General features: G+C 37.3%; 1 long non-coding RNA gene across 1 annotated transcript in view; it reads left to right on the top strand.

The window, feature by feature from the left end:
• Positions 1-522: 522 nt before the first annotated feature.
• Positions 523-17,590, top strand: part of LOC308059116 — a 61,443-nt gene continuing 44,375 nt past the window's right edge. The window contains exon 1 of the long non-coding RNA XR_013926138.1: positions 523-17,324. This is a non-coding gene — a long non-coding RNA (uncharacterized lncRNA). The remainder of the gene's footprint in view (positions 17,325-17,590) is intronic.

Here is a 17,590-nt window from a genome sequence, read left to right as displayed (position 1 = left end):
GAACACTAGTAAGCTTTGTTTAAATATGCAGATTACCTAGGCAGCAGGCAGGAGCTGGTGAAAGATACAGCTTTGATTGCACAGTTTTATTTCTTTGCTAAGTTGTCTTGGTTAACCTTCTCATACCAGTCAGTAATGGATTTGATTTGCTGGTCTCTTTACTATGGCTTTGTACTACTCTTCAAGAATTTAACTGATGGGATAAGAAAAAAAAAAAGAAAAAAAGCCCTGGATCATGTGAGCATCTGCCACCAGTAACCAGTCCCCCTCTGGTGAAAACCGGAGAGGTTTAGGGAGTGCCTATGAGCCTGGCCACTTTCGGCAATCTGTTCCTCTGGCACGTGTCTGTAAAACTTAAGTGTGATGTACTTTGGGAAGAATAGTGGCTACTGCAACATTATCCACACAATTTTTATGTGGTGGCCTATTTGCAACTCTTTTGTTGGAGAGGCTTTTGTGCTCATTTTTCATAGGTGTCTGTGCCTTCCTACATGTGCATGTGCTGGGGTTGCCTCTCTCACAGATCGCAGTGAATTCTCTTAGGAAGAGAACGGAATTCTTTTTTTAACTTTTATTTTTTATGGGTTTGTGCTCTTTTTGTTGATGTGCATTTGTATTTGAATAATTTGCTACGTTTGTAAAATGTAAGAGGTATATATAATATATGTATATTTCTAATGTAAAAAAAACCCTGTATTTTTTTCTTTTCAAGATTTTTTCTTAAAAAGAGGAGAGAAAAATATTTTTTCAGGAAAAATATGACCTCACACTGCTGGGTGTCTCATTGCCAGCCCAGAGGCTTAGCCCTCTTTGGCTGCCACTGCTCCATCTGACAAGGAGGCTGAGTGAGCATCCTCACCCTGCAGAGTTGATAGCCCGGACTATTATCATCAAGTCAAATGGGCAGAAGCTGCAGGCTGGGCTGTGAACCCACAGAGATTTAGGCTATCTCTAACAAAATGCTCGCCAGGAACTGCAGAGCTCCTCAGTCCCAGCTTGAGACTCATAGCACGCTCTTCCATATAGCTCCTACACATGGACTGTAATTTTCTTTACCGCCAGAGAACAGTCTCATCTATAAAGTAAGATCAAGTGTTTGAACACAGAGTTCTGTTCCCCCGAGGAATATGATTTTACCCAGCACAATATTTCTGGAAGCAGTAGAGTTATTGACTGCAATACTTTTATGTTGCTGCAGAATGGAAGCCTCTGTAAAATAGCCTTTAATTGTCAACCTGTTTTGTCATTTGTTTTATGTTCAGGTGTGGATTTAGAAGTGGGTGCAGGATACAGAAGAAACTCAAAGAGCTTTGGACCAGTTCACTACTTTCTCCTCCAGTTCTGCTGAGATTTTTCCATTAATCAGATGTGGAGACAACCTGTGGTCCTGGGCAGGTGTATGTGCTCCTCCACCTTCACAGTCCCAAGCCAATGCCTCCTCCAGCCTCCCCCACCCCTGAAGCAGGAGAGGACTCTTGTCATCTGATATCCCTGTAAGAGAAAACATTCTAATGTTTCTCTGCTATCCCAGCCGTGAGGATGTCACCACTCTTGTTGATAAAGTCTGAAAGTAACTTATTTAACTTGTTTAGGAGTTGGGGGGTGATTTGTATGTGCTGCTAACAGAAAAAAAAGTGTCTGCAAAGTTTTTTCAGTAACCTCAGTTTTGCAGCATTTTTGACATCTTGGTTATACTTAGCTGTTTAATCAAAGGTAATATTATGTAAATGGTTAATTTTAAGTTCCATAAGACCTTTCTTAGCAAATGCATTTCCTATTGCCACTGTAATTTTTAGCTCGCTGCAGTTTAAAACAGCTGTTGGTTCTGGTTCAGCTAAGACTCTTACATATATGTTATTAATTCAGCAAGAAAGATACATGTTTGCATGAAGAAAAATAGCTTAGATGCTATTGAGACCCTCTTCACCCCAAAACATGTGACACTGTTGAGAATCCTCTGGTCTTCACATGTGCAGCTGAATTTCCCAGCTTGATGTGCGGATCTAACAAAACCCATCATCAGCCAATTGGAAGTCTGATTTTCGAGGACCATTGAACACTGAACATTCCCAGTGAGCTGCAATTACAGAAACAATTGTGCTAAATAACTTTGGACTGATGGTGTGTGAACATCAGCCCTCCCAACTTCCCCTTGCTTTTTTCCAGTTGGAGTCTGACAGTGCACAGGGTTACAGTAGGAATATTTTAGGGAGTGACGATGTGCCTCAGAAATTCTGGCGTGGCGTTTCTTCACCTGCCAGTGAATTATGCCTGTGTTTTATGCCTCCATAGGCTGAATAGCCTCATATTTACAGTTGTGTTTGATGTTGAGAAGAAAAAGGGCAGGATATGCTTTACTGAAGATGAAGCATCTCAACTCCCCTCACATAATTCCAATTCCACTTCCAGTCATAGCAGCGTAAGTCAGGAGGCGCAGCATGTTTCACATGTTTCCATAGTGCTGGACATATGTCAAATGGATGAGACAGTACACCTAAGACAAATAATAGACTTTATCAGAAAATCTACCTTTGTTTAATAACCTTGTGATTTTTCTCATTTTGCATTTTTATTTGGCACAGCAGAAAGTGTTAATATACATATTACAGTCAGAGTGAAGGGTTCAGCCCCCCCTTAGGAGTCCTAAGGATGTGAAAAACATTAACTTTTTGGTCTGCGACTGGTAAATTGATAGCTGATGCCAATGCATGCATCATGCACTCATGCTTCATGCTGACCACCACCGTCAGCAGAGTGCTTGAGGTCACTGCGCCCCGTTGTTGGTGATCAATGGCTTGCCTCTGTGGATTTTATACAGGTCTGGTTTTTTTCTCTGCTAGCTCTCTGGATCAAGTGCCACACACTGATCATGACGTAAGTTTTCCATGTATGATGAGACTTTTCAAGTGCATGTGATATGTTCTAGTGGTTGCACTTAAATTCTTAATAACATAATACTTAAATAACTTAAAAATAGGATGAGCCTATACACAGTATAGCATGACTGTCCTTGCTGGCTGCACCTAAGTGAGACCAAAAAGCTGTGTAACTGGGCTAGGTGCTTGGCTGTCTTGCCACACGTACAACTAACCCATCTCAGGTTTGCTACCTGAGTGAAAATACGATGCAAACATCCCCTAACCTCTGCAGGCAGCCAGATGACCTGTTTTAGGACTGCAAACTTGTTACCTGCGGTGAGCACAGGACAGACTTAATATAATTGCTATGTAATATGAATATTAAATGTAATAAATAAAACCAGCTACATAAACATGAGGTAATCCAGTAGCTTTAACAGGTACTTCTCCAATCCTACTCAAGCACAGGTGGAAATGCAGACTAAATGGTGTAAATCAAACCTCCGTGAAGCAACAGATAATTGGGGATGTATTGTGACAAGGTAGTTAACAAAGTGGAAGGAGGAACATCTGTCGCCTGCATATGGATTGGCAGGTACAGTTAAGACTTGAAGTACATGAGGACTTACAAAGAAACTTGTGGAATACTGCCTATGTAAAACCTCTCCCCAGTGCTGTTTCTAAACCTCAGCTTTTTCCACTTACTCTAAAAGGATGAACTGATTGAGGAGAAAAGGTAGTTTCTTTATACGCCTGTCTGGCAGTACAGGGTATTTATATTCTGATCACAGAATGGAAATAAGTATGATTTAAAGTTAAAATGTCTAGAAGTAAGGATTGGACGGCCCATAGGGAAAAGAGTGAAGGAATGTAAAAAGGGAAGCTGTCATTCTAATAAGAAATATTTAGTTAATAAATAAATATATTACATTTGAATGTGTTGTACTGTCAATTATTAGAAGACCTAAAACTAATACATGATAAAGAGGTGTTCTGTGTTATTTGTTTTGCTTTATTTTTCCACCTCTGATAATACAGAAACAAATGCTTATTTTTAAAAAGAAAGAGAGCAAGATTAAGAAATTGCTTTCAAATTAGTCTGGAATGATAACCAGACATTTCAGTAAAAAACAAAAAAAGAACATCTTCCTGCCTTTTAAACATTAATGTTAATATTAATTCTGCCTTTCATATGTGTGTACAGTAGGAGCAAGCTGCTGGCAAGTCAAGGATTACATTTACAATGAAGAGTAACATTTGTGAGGCCTCTGAGGGAAGAGACAGTAAATATAATAAAATGGTAATTTACTATGTTGGGCTGAATTTCTGTTCTCATGCTTTAATGTTATTGCATCCTTTGGAAAACTGACACAAAGTTTTGCAATTAGAGATCTAAACTCAGAACAAATAATTGAAGTAGTGTCCACAAGTACGATATGTTTCTCATTAGATAATAACTTTGCATCATTATTGTAACTTATGCCACCCCTTTCTCTTAAGTTCTCAGGCACAACATGAGAGGTGAGGAGACATTCTTAGAAACATGAACACAGGAAAACTCTCTCTGGAAATAAGCTGCTCAGCACTTCTGCTTTGGTGCATCTTCAGTTCATGCCAGAACAACAGTAAGGTGAGCCTGGGGAAAAACTTTCTACTTCTGCTCACTATAAATAAGGTTTTAAAAGTTAATTGTTCATAAAGAGATGGGATGAGAGTATCTGAGTGACTATGGGGCAAAAAAATCTAGAACTTTTCTAAATATGAGTAGCTTAGTCTATGAAATGGAACAGCCATTTAAAACCTTCCTTTCCTCTCCCTGTATATAGAATTAGAGCCACACATGGCCAAACAGAGCTGCATATGACTGTGCACAGGATTTCCACTGCTATGCTATAGGTCAGGCCATGGAGGATGCATATTGCTGTTTGGTAAAACCACTGGAATATTTCCAGAGTGGGGTTATCCCAGCAGCCTGATTCTGAGCCATAGCAGAATCTGCAAAGAACAATGGCAGTTTAAGCAGTGCAAACTTATTTGTTTTCAAGTGGGTCATAGATTTTTTTCTTCCTTTTTTTTTTTTTTTTTTTTTTTTTTTTATGGTAGAAGAGCACAGGAATATGGACCATCTAGGTACTAGTTGCTACGGTAACGATAAAATCACATCCTCCAAAACCTTTCTATTTAATTATATACATCACTGACTATTGAGTGGGGGAAATTTTATTTTTTCTTTGAAACTCCAGATTGCAAAGGAAAAAAGGCATATCATTGCTGTTTTAATCTTTCCTTTGTCACTGATATTCTTAGGAAGAGCATTTTTTCCTTTTTACGGGTGAGTTTTGCTGATGTTCCACCCAGCTTTATTGACATAGTAAATTATTGTATTGGGCTGTAGTGGTACACAGTTAAGGGTTAGAGGTTTGTCATTGTTTCTGTGTATTTATAGCCTAATTCTCCAGACTTCTTGATATACATGATTTGTTCCCAACCTGCACGCTACCAGGGTTGTATTTCACCTTTGAAAATACCTGCATTGTGCTAAAATCCATGTCTACTTGAAAACTACATGAAAACACCACTTCTAGACAGAAGATTTTATACATTGAAAACAAAACAAAGATACTAAAATCAAAACTAAGATTATGAAATGGCTCAGATGTACTTTCTGAACTGCTTTTGTGCACCAGGGTGATTTAAGTGAATGGGGACTAATAGCTGGACCAGTCTGTACCCAAATAATTCAAATAACTCTTCTGTTCCTAAGCTACCTTCTTTGTAAAATGGCATTAATTATAGCTAACTTTGATATCTAGGGAAAAAATGCAAATTATTATTATAATGTATTTCCTTACTTTGATAGCTTTAATGACACATCATTTTTATTTTAGTAGAAGAGATACATATGTGACTGGCTTGGATACAAAAGTCTTAATTTTCTCACTTTTTTACAATATATGTTTTATGTAAACTTAATTTTTTCTTTGCCCTCTTTAAATATTTTTCTTTAAAATATGTTGATTTTAAAAAAAAAGTAGTGAGAAGTCATCTGCGTGTAGATATTATACATTCATGTTCAATTCATATAATTTTCTTCATTATTCTAATACTGCATTGTCACACCTTACCAAAATTAGTATTTTCATATAAAAAATAAACCTTTCATATTAAAAATAAAAATAAAAACCAGTTTGCACACAAAATTATTGTATGAAGTCAAACTGTAAATACTGTTGGAGGTTTTCCAAGCAAGAGTTCACATGCTAATAATTATGTTTATTAGCTACAGAGGTATTACCATTGCAATCAAAATTGCATATTGCAAATCATTATTACTGTTTTGGAAAATAAATAACAGAATTGAGAGATGTGTTAAGACAGTTCATAAAGTCAAGCTCGCTGAAATCCATATACAGAATCCCAAAACAGTAGGTACCTTTAGCCAGGTAATAAATACAGTGTTCAAGTTTTACAGAGGGACTTGTACCTAACCTGAATAATATTTTTAAGCCTAATTCATAATAGCCTTTGTATTGGACAAAATAATTCAGTATAAATAGAATGAAAATAAAAAGTCAGGTCAGGAAATTTAAAGCTGTAGTGTTAGTAATGTTACAAGACAACTTTATCAAAATTAGAGCCAATGAGTTTCTTTTCACCAGAAATTAGTCTGTTGCTGTGATTTTGCTTTCTAATGCAAAAGTAAGTTATATTAAAAAATAATGAGTCCTCTGAAATGTATGTTTGTACTATTTGGTAAGCATTTCAGATCCTAATAGTACTGAAAACATAAAATTACTGTCATTGCTTTGGGTGTTAAGTACCAATCCTTTTCCTGTTAAAAAAGGAATTCCTCCAAGAGAGGGAAAACTCCTAGAAAAGCCCTACTGTCCGCCTGAGCAAACAGCCTCGCTGTCCTGAAGAAAACCAAAGTCCTGGCACGCTGCCTAGAAGGGTGAATCTCGATCTGTGGTTCAGGTTGAATCAGTGACAGACAGACAGAGAGTTCTAAACAGTCCTCAGTCCAGCATCAAGCTTTGAGCTACAGACACCAATGCTGGTAACTGTGAATTGTGAAAAACTGTGAAAAAAATGAGAAAAAAAAAATCTATGAAATTGGGGCGATTCTCAATTTTAATTTTCTTTAATATCCTACTTCTAGGCAAGGGGTTTCTTGGGTAATTTTGAAAGCTGCTTCTCTGCATGTATAGACTCTAAGTTATTGTTATCTCCTAAAACAGATCAACATGGTGGAGATGTATCTTCTTGCATTTTTGAAACACCAGACAAATTCACTGGGGTATCATGCATCCTGCAAGTGTTGCCAGTTTGTTGCTGGATCCAGGTTGCAGAGCAAGTTGCATTTATTCCCACTTATTTGTTACACTCAACATCTTGTTACGGGGGAAATAAGTACATATCATACACAAACAGTAATTGTATTGTTACCTGAATTTAAGTCTTAACAGGTTGATCAAAGAATAGCTATTAGTCAACTTACAATTGTATGAACACTTACTATTCAAATTATATACAGTTAAGATTAGTAGAGACCAACAGTCTAGTATTTCCATGTTTCTCTGGTATTGCTGTCATCCTTCCGCTGTTTTTCTGTGTTGCAAGGCTCAGGCTTTGGTTCAGGACAGAGAGAAGGATTACAGGCAGCCGTCAGCGTCATGGGAGAATGGTGGTGTTGATGTACATTTCCTTCCTCCTCAATTTTGGGTCTATCTGGAGTAATTTTATGTGGTTTATATTATCATCTATGCCCTATTGCTTCTTCATTGCTTCACATTTCCACATTACTGTATACAGTACATTTAACTTACGTTAGATACCTGTCCATTGTTCTCTTTTTCATCCTTAAAGCTACTTCTACCCTGCTCGCATGGTTGCACTCCTTTAATGTCCATTAACTGACCATTGTAACATATTTATAGCCCTGGGGTCCCTGGGGTCATCCTGTGCCCATAGTTTCAACTCCCCTGCTATGACCCCATGCCGGTACTCCTCTTACTTTTCATTTTATTCAAAAGTCATAAATAGTTCATTCTGCACTGAAGAACTGCTATTACTCCACACAGTTGTTCACAAGCTAAAACAAAGTAAAAGTCACCAGGTGATTAGGTAATTGTTGTTACAGCTAAACAAGGCTAAATATGGCTCCAGCTAGGCCAAACCAAGTCCTGGCAGAACCTGATAGGTGTTGAGCTCTGTGCGACTAGCTTAATGCAAAGCCGGTTACAGACAACGCTGTGCTTAGTGGGCGACAAGGCTACAAGCGAGGAGAATCTCAAAGCCCTCTTTGTAAGGATCCGTGCAAGTTTGAATGAAATACCTACTTGTTGGTTTGCAGCGAAACATCTGTAACACAGGATACAGAAACAAATATCCTGTTCACTTATAGTTTTGCAAGGGTGCAATATGGTTATAAATAGAATAACGAAAGATACTGCTATGACCATACTTAACAAGCATCATCCTAAGTACTTCCGTTTTTCATGCTGCTTCGTTAGTTTCTGCGAGCTACCCCCAGGCTGGCACACTAGAGAGAGCTCTTAGATCTGAATGTTTTCTACTTGAACTGTTAATGTTGGTTAGAGAAGCCATTTGGAACGGTTTCTTCTTTGGCCCACAATCAAAGGACCTGTTTTTTCTCTCTCTCACTTGTTTACCTACTCATCATTTTCCTATGTGAGAACACCGAGACACTGCACAGTGCCAAGAGGATTATGTAATCGCTTTCCCCCATCCTCCCTAAGTTTACTTGATTAACATTTTTATTGCATATCTTAATTAGTAGATTCCTAGCTTTAGGCTTCAGGCTACTTTCTCTTTCTTACAGTGTTCATCGAAAACATTGGTTTCATTTTCAAAAATCTGTAACATGGGAAATTTTAATGGTTTAAAATATTTGCTTTGTTACAACTTCATATACAAAGTACCATAATAACAGAGTAAAAATTACTTGAGAATTTTCTTCTGAGAAGGAACAGCTTCTTTCTTTACACTCCATTAAAGTTCAAGAAACTCATTTGTATTGGCAAAAATTGAAAAAAAAAAAAAAAAAAAGGATGTCCTTAACGTGAAGAATTTAGAAACAGCTTTTGTCATTGGAAGAATATGGTGACGTATTCTTGCAAATATAAAAGAAAACAGAGGGCAGTATTGATCTTTTTCTAGCTCTACAGTTGGAAATGTATGTATTTCTTTGTGTGGGTCACCTGAGGAATTGATCCAGAAAGCAGTATCAAGCCAATTCCAAATCTGCAGAAAGCACAGCTGAAGAGAGTGTGCTGTATTCTTTTTTCTCTAATAGTTCAATGATTATAGAACTCGTCTGTAAAATTATATCTCTGTTACTTGAGAATGTTTCCTATACTGGATGGAGTTTGTTGGTCACCACATTGCAGCATATTCTGGTTTGGGGCTCTTGTGATCTGTCTTGCTGAATCCTTTGTGCTTTTTATAAAAAACTTACCTGTCATGGGGCAGAGACTTGAATCCTGACAACAGTGCTATCAGCATGTTAGTTGTCATTCTTGCATCGTCTGTTTCTACTTCCCCGTATATTTCATGATCTGGAGGACAGGGGAACAGCTTCAAAATGATGCTTCTGGATACCTGAGGTGACTGGATTAGGTTGGCCCCTGGCACTTGGTGACCCCTGGATACTCTGTCCTCGGTGAGATTCCTTGTGGTGGGGAGAGACCCTTCACGTGTAATATGTCGTTGCAAATGCCATCAAGTAGCAGAATGACTGCAAAGATGTCCAGTACAATCCAGTTCACATGGATCAAGCCTAATGCTACCAGCAGCTTGTTAATGCAATGAACAGCTGTATTTCCTGGTTTGAGGGGTGGGGGGCTGGTGCTTTTTTTCAATGTATGAAAAAACCACAAGACAGTTTGCACCTGTACTGTGTGGTATATCGAAAAGGTCTTTTCCATGCATTTTCCCTTTCTAGGTATAATTTATGATGCGTCATTTGCTTGCTATGGAGTTATGCAGCAAAATAATGTGCTGGGATCTGTAGGTGTACGTGAGAGAAACCCCTTGTGTCTCTTGTTTCTTTCTACACTACAAATCAGGCGGTAGCAAATATAATTTATTCCCAAATCACATTAAGAGTAACTTCTCATATCGTTATGCCTTTAAAGGAATTCTGGGGTTGGCACGTATCTGGGGTTCTGCCTATCTCTTATCCTAGGAACAATTTCTCTTTTGCTAAACTTACTGGCTTGTTTCACATTAAAATCATCTCATAGGATGGAATGAGGCCAAATATTGCATTGGCCAAAATACAAGGTGATGAGTATAATTGCGTTTTTATTTATAATGTGGCTTGGCGTTATGATATCTGAATTATCTACACAGGCCTACACAAGCTATGTAAGAAAATGAGCCTGCTAGCTGCATTTTGTGCCTGGGATTAATCATTCATATGTTGCTTCCTTTTTTCCTCCTCGTCTCTCCCTCTCCCTCTCCCGCTCTTTCCTGCAGGATCCCATTTGTGTGCTCTGTGCCAGGCCAGCTGAAGTAGCCAGGTACGTACAGATGTTTGTAGTTGAGTGGAGGGTAAAGCATGTGGGGCTGGAGGCATTATCCAGTCCATCCACTCCTTATCTTCTGTGCAAGGGAGCTTGTAACATGAGGTTATCTTTCCTGAGCCTAATTCCTATGTTATGCAGCAGAATTACACTGATATCCTTACCAAAAGAACACCTCCATTTTGCAGGCAAGGAATGGGCTTGCAATTCCCTGGAGGTTCCAATTTTTAATTTAATTTCTGCATCTATTTTAGCTAACTGTTAGCAGTCCTATTTTCCCCTTTGGGATATGCTAGTGGCAAGCCCAGTTGCCGACCAGATCAGTTAGTCTGTGTTTTTATTGTACTAGGATGTCAGAATTGGGATTTTGGTCCCACAGATCACACTATGAATTGTACTCTTCCCATTTCTTTGAATTTATCCCTGCTGGCCTGTCTAGATACCTTCAATATGTGGCATAGGAAGTACCTTTAGATGCAAAACCAAGGGGAAGAATATAATGCTTACGAATCATTACAAAAGAAGTATTTCCGTAAGTTACAAATTACTTTGTCAGCTAATTCCACAGATCATGAAAGTTTCAGGAGAGGAATTATTTCAAGTCTCTTGTCCATGGAAGCCTAGGAATCAAACTCTTTGTAGTTAATATTAAATTTAAATCATAAAAAGTGCAAAAATCCTTTGTGTATGTAGTTTTTTGCATTAATATAGAAACATTCAATAAATTCTGTAGAAATGTTATGGTGGGGAATAATATATTTACAGGATTAATAACACCAAATATTAGTTCTATATAAAAAAACTATGATATTTAATTATACAATAAAATCTCTTTTTTTGGCATATAGTTTGTGAGAACACTCTGACTTGCAAAAACCATTTGGTTATTCAGAGTAAATCTGGCTCTTCAAAGTGCTTAAATATTCAGTATTCACAGTGTATCTGCTGCTTTTTCTGAATTCCACAATTTAACAGACATCATTTGTGAAACTGCTTTGTAAATAATAATATTGTACACGCCACAACTGACATACTGGGAAAAGTAGTGACACAGCTATAGTCCTATGAGAATGTATTGTACTAACAGGATTAATCCCTTTCTCTTGAGAGGAATATATTGCTGATCAACTAAGTATCAACTGAGTTGTAAGTGTAAAACATTTCTCTGTTTACATGACCTTACTGTCAGTATTCTGATGTGAATATCTGGGGTTTTTAAATGGTTCCAAATTCAATAAATATAACGGCTCAATACAGTATGTAGCTGTTCTGAACTAGGAAATGGGAAAAGTGTTTCAATTAATATCCTTGCTCATGGTTTCCAGAGATGTTATTCCCAGAAAATGTGTTCATCACATCTTCTTATAAAGTAAGTACAAATGAGTGCAACCAAAATAAAGTAGCTTAGCATGTATTTCTTTTTTTCTACCCTGATTTTTGCATTGCTTTTAGCTGAGTCTTCTCAACTCCATTGGAAACATATGGCATTACTTAGAAGCCGGTGTGTTTCCCATTTTTTTTTTTAAACTATTTTTTCAGTGATTTAATGTAATTACAGAATCGTGCAATGAATAACCAGTGACTAAGACATTTTCCTAATAGGTAATGAAAATAGGCGTGAAACAAGGAAAGAAAATTAAACTACTTTTAAAAGGTGTTAGTAAGGCTGTGGTCATAGTAATTACTGACTATGCAGCAATCCAGTACATTCCATGAAAATTTCCCACCTCTCTAAAAGAAATCTGTCATTCTTACATTAACAGGGAAAGCAATATTATTTGTATTTATCAAACTTTCTGCTACTGAATGTCCTATCATCACTAGGTAATTGCTTTCCACTTAATAATGGTGTTGCCTTTAGGCTTTTGGCCTCACGTGGTTGTATTCAACAGTTATGGAACTGGAAGAGACAAATATGGGCTCTGACAGTTGAACTAACAGTGACGGCACACATATAGAGATATTTGTGCATTTGTAGATACATACACAAACACATATATTTTTATAACTTTTTTGCACATGGCTCATGAAGCTCCATTAAATGACCATTGGCTATATGGTATTTAGGTGGCTTCAGTATAAAATAACAGCTATCTGCAATGAAAACAAAGAGTTCAGCACCATTCACCTGTTCTGTAGCATTTTATAGTGGGGCAGGGAGGGAAAACCAGGTTCTGTTGACATTATGCGCACTGAGAAACTTCTCGTGGAGTCCCAGGGTTTCGTTACTGTTTCTCACAGTACAAGGCCATACTCAGTGGGAGTAAGTGTGGCAAAATTTGCCTTGAGGTAAACCAGAAACAGATGTCTAGTTGTTCCGTAGAGTTCCTCGTTGGCTTGAATGGGGAACTCTAAAAAGGCCACCTGTGGCCCTGCGCTATTTCTCATGTGCAGCGCAACCCACGGAACTTACAGAGCTCTGGATCTTTGCAAATATCCAGTCATCTGAAATGATTAAAGTCCAGCGTGGACATGTGTGCCTTATTACTAATCCGAGCAAGCTTTTTCTATTAATTCATGAAGTCCATATTAAATGTAATGGATCTCTAGGTTTATCAAATTAGAAAGGAAACCACTGGGAATCTAGCCCATAATGGCTTAAACACAGATTATACTGCAGCCTCTGCAGACACCCACAGCACTTCAGGCTGAGAGAAGTTTTCTGATGCACTGCATAATTGTAGTCCCAACAGACAGGCTAAAAATAGAACTGTTGAAATATCTTACTGCCTCCCACAGAGTGCTGCAGACATTTCAGTGATAGGGCTCGGGGTAGAGGCTTTCAGGCCTGATCCCTAGCCCAGTGATGGCGATGAGATTTTGCATGCTACTTTGATTCTACTTCGTGCTGAAAAGTATGTGGAAATACCAGTACAGTTCATCAGCATTTTTGATGGAAAAGGACAAGGAAGACAAAGAAGGAAGGGTGATAGGGAGGGAGAAGAATGACTGACTTTGAACAAAGAATTCTGAAGCTCTCTGTAAAAATCTTTACTGGAAGACTGAGTAAAATTAGGATTTTTAAAAGCAGAGGAAACAACGGCTGAATATCTTTTGTCTTATTTCAGAAAAAATAGAACACAAACAAGTCTATTTAATTGTGAAATTGAACCGACTGTGCCATTGTGCATTTTTTATTATTAAAAATACATGGAAATATCTACTGGTCAACAGTATCATGAACTCCAAGAAACAGGGATAAAGGATTTTGGGGAAAAGATCAGAGGGAAGATAGAGTGACTGAAAATTCATTTATCCTGCAACAATATATAATACAATTATCTAGTAAAAGAACTCAGGATGGTTTGTACCTTGGTGGACAAAAAAAGAGAGTGAAGGAGAAAAAGCTGAAGTCAATAGATCTTCCAGACTAATAAGATAATTATTTAGTGCACAAATTCATAAAGTGTACTGAGACTGAGGTCTGATCAGCTCATTGTTATTTGGTGAGAAAGAGATCCAAGAAAGAGCGTATGTACCTAAAAGTTTCTTCAGAAAGGGAGGAAGAATATTTCCTCATCTTTCTTTTCAATTTGTTCTTGCATAAGTGAAAAATGCTTTGGTTAAGAACCAGAGGAACCTTGTCTATTTAAATTAATAGCATTCATCAGGAAGAAGGGGGACATTTTTCAGTTTTTATTTGTCTTTGATCCCCAGTACCACCACAGGTCTATCTAAGAACACTTTGATGAACACATTCAGGCAGGTCTGGAAAATAAAATAAATAAGTACCTGGATTACAAATGCTGATAATTCTTGGCATTTTGAGAGGTACCTTTAAAATAAATTGTCTTAACTATTATTTGGTAATAACAGTAGATTATTAGATGCTACTACATTTGACAAAAAACATCACAATATGTCTCCAGTCCTTAGTGAGGTATATTAGAAAAATAGGCTTAGTAGTAACTTCAGAAATTAGGACATGTCTGTCCCTGCAGACATAATTTTCCTTAGGGCAGACTGGCAAACTTCTCTGAATTCATTGATCTTACCAGTTAAAAAATAATAGCAATAAGCTGAATGTCTGAATCTCACTTTTAAAACTTATTACTTAACTAAAACTTTTCCAGGCATTTTGCTCAGGTAACCCACTACTTTTTCCACTTTCAAACTTTAACCAAAAGAGAAAGCTCTCCACATAAATTACATCATCTGAAGATGTCTTCTACTATTCAGCCTTTGCTGCAATTCTTCCCTGAAAAGGGTTGTCACCTACACTGTAAATCCTTTTTACTCCAAATCATGAAGTTCACTGAATGCACATAACTCCAATTAACTGCAGTCTGCTGGCTCAAAAGCAATTTGGTCTTTCATTAATTACTCAGGTAAACATAGGAAAAGCTCTTTTAGTTTCCCTGAATTCACAGAACAAACAAACTCCCCTGTCTTTGATGATCCAAGACAATCTTGTCTTTTGATGCTTATCACTTAGTTGTTCAATAAAACGTAATTAAAACCAAAACCAACATCCCCCTATCACCAACCCTGAGTTACAACAGTTAATTGTCAGGCTTTCAAACTTACTCTCACAGTGCAAAGCTTATTGCACTTTAGGTCACAGGACTATTTGTTTAATCTCTTTCCTTGTGGATTGACTCTCCTGAGTCTCACAATGGGATTTCTGGAGATGAAATTCACTTACAGCTGCTTGGAGGTTTTTCTCACACGTTTTTTATTGAATATTTGCAAAATCAAAAAGATTATGCATGTTTTTATTCAAAGGCATAAATCAGCTCTTCTAGAAATCCAGAACTATTTATGATGCTTGGCAAGCCATTTGATCAACTCATTCTGCCTTTCAACATGGGGGAAAAAAAAAAAAGAAAGCTGTTACTATTTATCTTAATTTAAGGTTAATTCAAATTTCACGTAGAATAAGAAGAGAGGTGGAGGCCATTATAAAGTGTATAAATATAAAAATCCAAGTAAATCCAATCTTGTAAATGCAAACCCCGTCAAAGGTAGCTGAAGTATCCAGTATGATCATGCCAAGGAGCCAATGCGAAGCTACCAAGGGCTTCAGAAACTAAATTGAGCAGTGATATGGGCATGCAAGAAGTAATTATAAAAATTAATGGACTGTTATTCATCTAGTTTTTTCAGTGTTAATGAACAAATTAGTCTTGCATGTGAGTGTACCACATCTGTTTGTGCCTACATACACAGAGAAACACATCCACATGTCACGCAAGCTGGCTTGATTGCACTTTGCAGGACATATTTGTATACATTTTATCACCGTTTCTGTAAACAGCAGTTTCTTTCAGTATGTTCCATGCTCTCTGCCTGGGTCTTAATGGAAGTGTTAATTAGAAGCGCAGTAGGAAAACAATTTATGCTTCTAAACATGTCTTGTGTATGGAGTTTGAGTAATGAGAAAAAACAGGCCAGAACATTTGTATGAACAGATACTAACTACTGTTTCTGAGTCTAACGTGCTCAGTGTTATTGCCAAGAGTACAGCACAGAACTATGAAAAAGACAGATGACACGAGATTTTAAGTGATCGGAACAAAAAGGGCTAATGTCCCCACTTTCCATAAAGGTAATTTTACATGTTTAGCTGCAGGTAGAATTATGGTTTGCTTTCATAAAACTTCATTCTGCAGTGTCTTTAATTTTCTTCATGTTCAGTGTCTGTTGAAGTCTCTGTACACTTAACATGATGAAATACTTACAGATCTGCGGAAGGATTTTACCTGATCCTAAGTATTCCGCCTTAAATATAGTTTGCATGTATCCCCATACGTGTATTCTTCCAGTGTCAAAATCAGGTTCATAAGCACTCGGGGAAAAAATTCTGCTTTCTCCTATATTCCTGAAATTAACTGAGACTATCGGGAAAGAGAGTGTGATAACAATATAAACTTCTGTATGATTAGCTAGAGAACTTACATTGACACGCTTATACTGATGGCTAATTAACTTTATAAACAAAAATGTGTTTAAATCTGATAGTAAATAAACGTCACTCATCATAGCAATATCAGAATCCCAGAAGGAGGAGGAAAAAGGAACAATAAGGAAAATGTACAAGGGAAATACTGAGAATATAAATGGCAAAAAATAAAGAGCATTAGGAAATAAAAGGCCTAACACTGCTTGGGGCTTCTTATTACTTGCAAAACGGTAGAATAAATACCACGGCTAATGAAGAGCATAGTTTAATCATTTACCACCTGGTTTCATTTCTTTTTTTACTTGAGTTCATTATACTTCATATATCACACGCAGTTGGAGTGAAACAGTAAGTATATAATTTTCTGCTGCTTAAGTACAGTGCTCACTATAAATCGAAAACTTTCAGCTTGCTTTAACTTTCAGTGCATTCAGCCAAAGTGATCAGCAGCTCAGTTCAACCAGGAGTACAGTGGGTTCCTTTGAAACTGTATTTTCTAGTTGCCTGGTGCCTGTAAACTGCTCCTATGGAGTGGCTTGATACAGCTGTTGCTCTCTTTCCTCAGAAGTGTATGCCAATGCATGATTTTTTACAGCTAGGAGTGATACAGATTGCCCTTAATTTTTGTTGTGATCCTTACTGTATTTTTGTAGTGCATAGAAGGCATCATCAGAAAGCTCTAGCTAAAAGTGAAATAAAATTTAAGAGATGGATGCAGTGTTTGTATATATATATGTGTGTGTGTAGGTATACATATGTAATGAAGAATGCATACTAAAGTATTGTTAATAACTCTACACATAACTCTTTTCTGCTTTGGTATAGGGCTTATATTTTTCAGATTTGCTCACTGTCCTGTTAACATGGAAATCAACAGTGAAACCACTGACCAGATTTGGACCAACTGAAATACGTTCTAAGGCCCCACTAAGGACTTTATTGTCCTGCTTGCAAGAAAATTGGATGAATATAAAACTCTGAATATTGCATATGGAATTCATAGTAGTTCTTTGAAAGGTGAGACCAAAAAAACTGAGGTTAGGGTTCCTGGAATACTTGACTTCATAACAAAACTTCAAAAAGGAGGTCTAAATATAGACAAATACATTGAAAAATGGAGGGTAATGAAGGTGGCATTTCAGAGTTAAAGTTCTGAAAAAACAGAGCAATCATCTCTTGGAGTCACATCTAATGTCATTTCCTGATGACAACGGTACAGTTTGCCAGTTTGGGAGAATTCCCGTACTCTACTATGTGTAAGTGCTCATGGTTTTTGAAGTGTC

Source organism: Falco punctatus (assembly GCF_963210335.1).
Source record: "Falco punctatus genome assembly, chromosome: 2".
NCBI lineage: Eukaryota > Metazoa > Chordata > Aves > Falconiformes > Falconidae > Falco > Falco punctatus.
Note: the sequence above shows the minus strand (reverse complement) of the source record. Positions and strands in the feature narration are given on the sequence as shown.